Genomic DNA, 320 nt, shown 5'->3' with positions numbered 1-320 from the left:
ATATATATATATATATATATATATATATATATATATATATATATACATTAATATACATACACACACACGCATTCGCAGTCACAAGGAAACAATCATACACCCGCATACACAGATTCGCGACCACACACACACACCACCCAAACAAACAAACATACACACATACAAAAATCAAACATACATACACAAATATATATCTACAAATCACATATAAATGTGTATGTGTGTGTGTGTGTGCTTGTGTGTGTGTGTGTGCTTGTGTGTGTGTGTGTGCGTGTGTACACACGCGTATTTAAATGCGTGTACATGACTGACAATGTATA

This window comes from Octopus bimaculoides, chromosome 5 (assembly GCF_001194135.2).
Source record: "Octopus bimaculoides isolate UCB-OBI-ISO-001 chromosome 5, ASM119413v2, whole genome shotgun sequence".
Lineage (NCBI taxonomy): Eukaryota > Metazoa > Mollusca > Cephalopoda > Octopoda > Octopodidae > Octopus > Octopus bimaculoides.
The sequence above is the reverse complement of the archived record's forward strand: the minus strand, read 5'-3'. Positions refer to the sequence as shown.